This window comes from Aegilops tauschii, chromosome 4 (genome assembly GCF_002575655.3).
Source record: "Aegilops tauschii subsp. strangulata cultivar AL8/78 chromosome 4, Aet v6.0, whole genome shotgun sequence".
In the NCBI taxonomy this organism is placed as follows: domain Eukaryota; kingdom Viridiplantae; phylum Streptophyta; class Magnoliopsida; order Poales; family Poaceae; genus Aegilops; species Aegilops tauschii.
Window position 1 is genome coordinate 508230832 of NC_053038.3, and position 7865 is coordinate 508238696.

Sequence of the window (7865 nt, forward strand, 5' to 3'; positions counted from 1 at the left end):
ATCGACGTGATGCATGTTACGAAGAATATTTGCGTGAACCTGCTAAGCTTCTTGGGCGTGTATGGGAAGACAAATGATACAAAGGAAGCACGGCAGGACCAGCAACTTTTGAAAGACCCAGATGACCGGCATCCAGAATGGTTTCAAGGTCGTGCCAGCTACGCTCTTACCAAAGAAGAGAAGGTCATTTTTTTGAATGCCTGAGCAGTATGAAGGTCGCGTCTGGCTTCTCGTCGAATATAAAGGGAATAATAAACATGGCGGACAAAAAGTTCCAAAACCTGAAGTCTCACGACTGCCACGTGATTATGACGCAATTGCTGCCGATTGCTTTGAGGGGGCTCCTACCGGAAAATGTTCGAGTAGCCATTGTGAAGCTATGTGCATTCCTCAATGCAATCTCTCAGAAGGTAATCAATCCAGAAGATCTACCACGGTTACAGAACGATGTGGTCCAATGCCTTGTCAGTTTTGAGTTGGTGTTCCCACCATCCTTCTTCGATATTATGACGCACCTCCTGCTCCACCTAGTCGAAGAGATTTCCATTCTCGGTCCTGTATTTCTACACAATATGTTCCCCTTTGAGAGGTTCATGGGAGTATTAAAGAAATATGTTCGTTACCGTGCTAGGCCAGAAGGAAGCATCGTCAAGGGCTATGGAAATGAGGAGGTAATTGAGTTCTGTATTGACTATGTTCCTGACCTTAAGCCGATTGGTATTCCTCAATCGCGGCACGAGGGGAGACTAAGTGGAAAAGGCACGATCGGAAGGAAATCAACGATATGTATGGACGGTCATTCTATGACTGAAGCACACCACATAGTTCTGCAAAATTCCAGCTTGGTGGCTCCGTACTTCGAGCAACACAAGAATATTTACGCTCGGACAACCCGGGGAAGCCTGAATCCTGGATTAGAAAGGCCCACATGGAGACTTTCGGCAGTTGGTCGCGAAAACATTTAATGAATGACAATGATGTTGGAGATCAGCTGTACATGTTGGCCAAGACACCATCTTCGACTATAACGACTTTCCAAGGGTACGAGATAAATGGGAATACATTTTACACCATCGCCCAAGATAAAAAGAGCACCAACCAAAGTGGTGTCCGCTTTGATGCAGCAACCGAGAATGGGCAAAAGGTCACATATTATGGTTACATAGAGGAGATATGGGAACTTGACTATGGACCCTCCTTTAAGGTCCCTTTGTTCCGGTGCAAATGGTTCAAGCTAACAGGAGGTGGGGTAAAGGTGGACGAGCAATACGGAATGACAATGGTGGATTTCAACAATCTTGGTTACCTTGACGAACCATTCGTCCTTGCCAAAGATGTCGCTCAGGTTTTTTATTTGAAGGACATGAGTAGCAAACCGAGGAAACGGAAAGATAAGAAAACGATCAGTACATCATGTGATGATCCAAAGCGCCACATTGTTCTTTCAGGGAAAAGAAACATCATGGGAGTGGAGGACAAGACAGACATGTCAGAAGATTATAATATGTTTGGTGAAATTCCGCCCTTCAAAGTGAACACTGACCCAAGCATTAAGTTAAATGATGAGGATGCTCCATGGATACGGCACAATCGTAAGCAAGCAGGGACACAAGGGAAGAATTGATGTGTAATAATTTATTGTACCAAACTTTGTTGAATGGATCATGTGAATTAAAACGTACGATGGCGAATCCGGATGATTTGTATTTGGTCGATGAACTGAATGATGTATCAAACCTTTTGTCAAACCTTCAAGGGATCGAGGATGTAGAACAAAACAATCGGTATCGCCATCATACAGCCCTGTCGTGGCTACTGAGTGCATATATGCATACCAAATGCACGGCAGGACGTATGATGGCGAATCCGGATGATTTGTATTTGGTCGATGAACTGAATGATGTATCAAACCTTTTGTCAAACCTTCAAGGGATCAAGGATGTAGAACAAAACAATCGGTCTGAATTTTTAAAATGAATTAGTTTTATTTTTCTGGATTTTTTGATATATTATTTGTATTTTTAAGATTTTAAAATGAATTAGTTTTATTTTTCTGAATTTTTTGATATATTATTTGTATTTTTAAGATTTTCAAATGAATTAGTTTTATTTTTTGAATTTTTTGATATATTATTTGTATTTTTAAGATTTTCAAATGAATTAGTTTTATTTTTCTGAATTTTTTGATATATTATTTGTATTTTTAAGATTTTCAAATGAATTAGTTTTATTTTTTTGAATTTTTTGATATATTATTTCTATTTTTAAGATTTTCAAATGAATTAGTTTTATTTTTCTGAATTTTTGATATATTATTTGCATTTTTAAGATTTTAAAATGAAAAGTATTTGAAAAAGGACCTTTAGTCGCGGTTCGTGACACGAACCGCGACTAAAGGCTCTTTCCGCGCGGGAACGAAAACGGCGCGAAAAAACCTTTAGTCGCGGTTCGTGACACCAACCGCGACTAAAGGTACCCCTTTAGTCCCGGTTGGGGACACCAACCGCGACTAAAGGGTACCTTTAGTCGCGGTTGGTGTCCCCAACCGCGACTAAAGGCTTGCCCTATATATTCTCCGCGGCCCTCGTCTTCTCCGCGCTAAGGACCAAACGCATCCAGGACCTCGTCTTCTCCGCGCCGCCGCCTGCCGTCCTCCTCGCGTGCCTAGAAGAAGAGGGGACCGCCGCCGTCGTCTTCTCGCCCGCCTTCTCGCCCACCGCCGCCTGGCATCCTCCTCGTCGCCGCGTACTGGATGCGCGCCTTGCCAGCCTCGCGCGCGTGCGGAAACGGCGCCGCCGTGCGTGCCCGTGCTGGTGGTCACCGCCGCGTGGGCAAACTAAAAATTGAGCAAGAGAGCAGAGAGAGAGAGAGAAGGAGAGCGCTCGGGGTCGTGGGGCCCACCCGTCAGCGAGCGAGAGAGAGAGCAGAGAGAGAGAACGGGACTTGAGCAGTTTCTGTTTATAGATTCATAAATCACTAATTCATAAATTCTCCAATTTGAGTGATTCAAATTTCTATACATTCAGGAACTTGAGCAGTTTCTGTTTATAGAAAAAGTTCAACATGCTTCTGCAATAATGATTGCACTAAATAATTAAATACAGAAAAGGGAACTAAAATGGAAACATGCAAAATTCATAACTTGAATTCTGTTAACTCAAATTGAGCAAACTTCAGCTCTAAAATTTTGTCTTAACAAAATATACACAATGGTATTTTATTTGGGAATAATTGTATAAATTTGACCAAAAAAACATCAATTTTCTGTTCTGGTCATAAAAGAACAGGAAAAAGAAAATGGCATAACTAATTAAATAATTATCCAAAAATTATGTTTAATACCTCAAAATGTTCAGTGAAACATTTGGCACATGTTTTCAACCTTATACATGCAGTTTGACATCTAAAGTATTTCTGTTTTTGTTGTTTTCCAAAAATGGCTGAAATGAAAGCAAAAATTAATAGCTCTTAATCATTCAACCGTCGCTGCTCCTCCTCTAGGTCCCCTTAATCTTATTTTTAATTCCTTTATACTTAATTAATTTTTACTACATGCAGGAGTGACATATGGCGGACGATAGAGCCGAGCCGCTTAGGGATCCGGAGGCTGAACGTTATTTAATGGGCATCATAAACAACGAGATTCCTTATGTGCCGGGCTCAGAAGATGAGCAAGAAGAGGATGTAGTCTCTTCTTTTCTGAACCTTGACGGTGGAACAGACATTGTCGATGATCAAGAAGGTGAAGGAACGGAAATTGTCGACGGAGGTCAACCGTCAACAAACGACGATCTCGAATTGCAAGTAGCAACCACCTCCGGCGAGGTATATATATACATTGAGCCTCTCGTGATACAAACTTACTGAAATGTGAAGACATATGTATTAACACGCGCGACTCTCTTTCTTTTTTTAGCCCTCGGCCGGATCGAGTACGACAAAGCGTGGCAAATCCAAGGCGATGAAAACAGGAGAAACATATACCATTGATTTTGTCAGTGAAACCGGCAAGCCCCTACAGCACACCTCAAAGTTTATCAACCAATGCGGAGTCGTTGTTAGAGACACGTCCCGATCACCGTCCAGGAATGGAAGGAGCCAAAGAAGGCACGTCTTGGTTTCAGTTTTGTCGACAAGAGAACGAAAAAGGATTGCTGGAGAAACCTTATGGAACATTTCATTCTACCTCCGGAATACAGCAAAGTCGATGAATTCGGTAACGAGGTTCCGGGTGGACGTGAGAGGAGGAGGCTAGTTAAAGAGTTCGCTCTTCAGAAGATGGCCGAAGCATTCCGGAACTTCAAGAAAAATTTAACCCGTGACTATGTCAACAAGGGCAAGACTCCGGATTTGAATGGACAACATGAGAAACTGAAAGATGATTGGCCAGAATTTGTGAGGCAAAAGAAATCAGAGCATTTCAAGGAAATATCGAAAAAAATAAGGATAATGCGAGTAAGAAAAAGTACCATCATATTATGGGGCCAGGAGGATACCGCCTTTCGGAGCCTAAGTGGCAGAAGATGGAGGAGGACCTGAGGGTGCGAGGAATCCCTCTAGGTACAGAGGGATGGGACCCAAGGGCCAAAAGCTGGTGGTACAGGCATGGGGGATCGCTAGACCCGGAGACAGGGGTGTGTGTTCACCGGAAGAAAAAGTTTGCTCCCACCCAAGCCCTTATTGACGCAATGACCCAAGCTCAAGAGGGCTTGATCAAGTTCAACAGAGAGAAAGACACACTGACAACAGCCCTCGGGAATGATGAACACGGAGGACATGTACGAGGCAAAGGCAGAATTCCATGGAAAGTAGGGTTTTCCCAGGACAATGACCCGTACTGTTACAGAAGCCGTAAGAGAAAGACGGACCGGGATGCAGATCTTTTGGCGAAGTTTGCATCGGAACTCCATGAGTTGAAGCAGACCGTGCATGAACTAGTAAAAGAAAAATCGGCTGCAGGGCCGCATGAAGATCATGAAGCGGATCGCGGAAGCCAGCAGCGGAGAAGCAGCGTGGCTTCCACGGATGCCCCGTCTGGTGCTAATGCACCGACGATCGAGATTCGTGCACCGGAGCCTCACTACCCCGTGGATGATGTAAAGGAGATGAAAGAATGTGATCTGCATTATCCCGTGGGGAACGTTTCCACGAAGGTAGCTACCGGCAGTGCTTTACCCTGTACACCTGGAGCACTCCACCACAACAACCCCATTGCATATGGCTATGCTCGTGTCACGGTGGAAGACATAGTCCAAGAGTTTGAGGACCTGGAGATTGACAAAGCTACACCCGAAGGGGAGAGAAGACTGGGAGATGTCAAGCGCCAGATCATTCTATGGAAAAAGAAGTACATAGTGTTTCCAGGCGAGGCGCCAAGGCTAACAAGTCCACCCCCCTCCGATGGTGGTGGTGGTGGCCGTGGTGGTTCACCTACACCTCCTTCACGCCATTCGACGCCGTCCCCCAATCCACAACCTCCGGCGGGTAAGCAGCCGCCGCCCCCCAATCCTCCTCCGGCGGGTACGACGCCCCCCAATCCTCCTCTGGCGGGTACGACGCCCCCCAATCCACCTCCGGCGAAGAAGCAGAAGCAGGCGGACAGCAAGGAAACCCGCTCCTGGACTATTAACCCGGACCCTTATGTACCTAAGACCACAACGGTACCGGAGCCATCACTGAAGCCTCTCCTCCCAAGGCCTTGGGAACTTAGTGAAGCTGAAACCAAATTGGCCGCGTCTGCTCATTATGAGAAGGAAGGCGGATACGAAGGCGATAAAAGAGCCTGAGCCCAAGCAAGTATTCACTGAGAAGCAAAAGAAGTGGGCTAAGGATTTTTTGATGACACCGTCCCAAGCCGAGCTGAATATGCCTGACAACTATGGACATGAACTTCGTAGGCAAGCAGAAATATTGAAGGAGGAGAAAGAAGAAAGTAAAAAAAGCGGGAAACAAGTTGACCAGCTCGGGATGCAGAATAAACAATCGATCCCCCCGCTCATAGTGAAAGCCGGTCCGGAAGAGGACCCCGAGATCATAGCAGTTGCGGCAGCACTTGGATTGACTGTAGCGAGTGCCATGAAACAAGCGTCCGAGATGGGTTTGACTCTTCGTGCCTCGTTAGACCTTGAGGATGCGCCAGTATGTGAGATAGCATTACAATATGTGCGGAATGGGCCTCTCGTCGAGCCTGCGTGGGAAAAGAGTCTACCACCACAAATGCGAAATCTGCTACGTTGGTACAAGCATTTCATAACATGGGCCGGCAAAGAATATGTTTATGCGGATGTTACAGAGGAGCATCACACCAAACGGTACTCTGTACAAGTTCATATGAGTGAATTGTTCCAGCTGTTCAATCTGCGCGAGCTCGACAAATCTATCCTGAGTTGCTACGTTCTGTAAGTGATTTATTTCTACCTCATCTCGTTCTTCATTGCCTGCACTATATATATATATATATATATTGTCCTAACTATATTGTTGCGTACACTATTATGCAGATTGAAGATTTGGGAATGCAAAATAAGAAACATCCATGATGTTGGGTTCATTGACCCACATATCGTTAATGGACATGTGTTACAAAATCACCCCGAAGACGTGGAGAAAGACTTGTACAAGTTTCTTAGAAAGCATCAACTCAAAAGTCATATTCTATTTCCTTACCATTTTGGGTGAGTGTTTCTCTCTTGTGCCCATTCTCTTTTGTTTACTCCATGCATGGTATGTCTAATCGATGAGTTATGCATGACTGTGCATGTAACGTGTCCGCAGGTTCCACTGGATTCTGCTAAATATTGAACTTCACACCTCCAGAGTTCTAATCATGGACTCTATAGATTCGGATTCAAAGCGTTGGGCCGACATGAGAAAAATGCTGCAAAAGTAATTATTTTCAATCATTTGAGCTCTATATCGATCGGTCTCTTTCGTTCATTTCCTAATATCAAGTAACTAATAACTCCCTTGTTCATTTAATTTTCTTTGCCCTGTAGGGTTTGGAGACGGTTCTTAGAAGAAATTGTCGGTGAATTCAAACATGAGCTAGATTTTAGAAGGTTAGTTAATGTGGATAAGCAGCCACCGGGGACCACTCTATGTGGATACTATGTTTGTGAGAACATCCGGAGACACACCTCTGAGCGGGAGGCATCGGATAGCGTGCGGAAGGCGACGGATAACTTGCGGAGGAGGCTTAGTCCAGAAGCTCGCTTCCGACCAATTCAAGATGAATTAGCAGGATTTTTCATGAGGGAAGTCATCAATCCTAAAGGAGAACACTATACCGAGGACGAAGAAATTTATATGCATACCCGAGATTGAAACTTGTTCGAAGTTGTATATGGTCATCCATCCTAATTGTGTATGGAAACTTGTTCGAAGTTGTATATGGTCACCCGAGATTGAATATATATTATATATTCCTCTTGAATTCTTCTTGTTTGAAATTTCATATGCATGTATATAGTAGCGTAGAATATGTGTACTGAAACTTCATCAAAATTAAAATAAAACACAAAATAAAATATAAAAGAAATAAAACACTACAAATTAAAAAGAAACCAAGTTTAGGGGGGCTAAAACCCTAAACCTGCGGAGGAGGCCTTTAGTCCCGGTTAGCCACGAGAACCGGGACTAAAGGTCCTCCGCCACGACGGACTCCTGGCGCCCACGTGGACGAGCCTTTAGTCGCGGTTCGTAAGAGGCGCGACTAAAGGGAGGGGGCCTTTAGTCGCGCATATTTAGTCCCGGTTGCACAGCCGGGATTACTGGCCTTTGCGAACCGGGACTAAAGGCCTATTTTCTACCAGTGATACCTCTCCGACAATTGGAGTGACAAATCCTAATCTCGAAATACGCCAACC